Raw genomic sequence first — 399 nt, 5'->3', positions numbered from 1 at the left:
AAACTAACCTTTTAAAATAAGATCATTAAGCTAGACTTATCAGTTTTAAATTAAGTCAATTTAAACAAAATAAATACTTTTAAATTAATACTTTTTTAAGTAAATCTTACCATTTTAAAGTAAGTTCACTTAACTAAGATTCAACATTTTTAAATCATTTTACCATCTAAGACTTCATAACACTTTAAGTTTATAAAGTCAAGACTTTTAGGTAAATCTCATTATTTCAAGTATACTACTAATTTTTTTTTTCATGAACATCTTAATACCTCCTAATTTTAGTAAGTGTTATTTTCATAGTCATGAAAAATAATGACTTTTAATTTAATATTTTACACTAAACATCTTTTAGTTATTCTTACCAATTTAAAGTAAGTCAACTAAAATAAATACAACAAT

The sequence above is a fragment of the Lupinus angustifolius genome, chromosome LG11 (genome assembly GCF_001865875.1).
Source record: "Lupinus angustifolius cultivar Tanjil chromosome LG11, LupAngTanjil_v1.0, whole genome shotgun sequence".
Taxonomy (NCBI): domain Eukaryota; kingdom Viridiplantae; phylum Streptophyta; class Magnoliopsida; order Fabales; family Fabaceae; genus Lupinus; species Lupinus angustifolius.
This window is presented reverse-complemented; position numbering follows the sequence as displayed.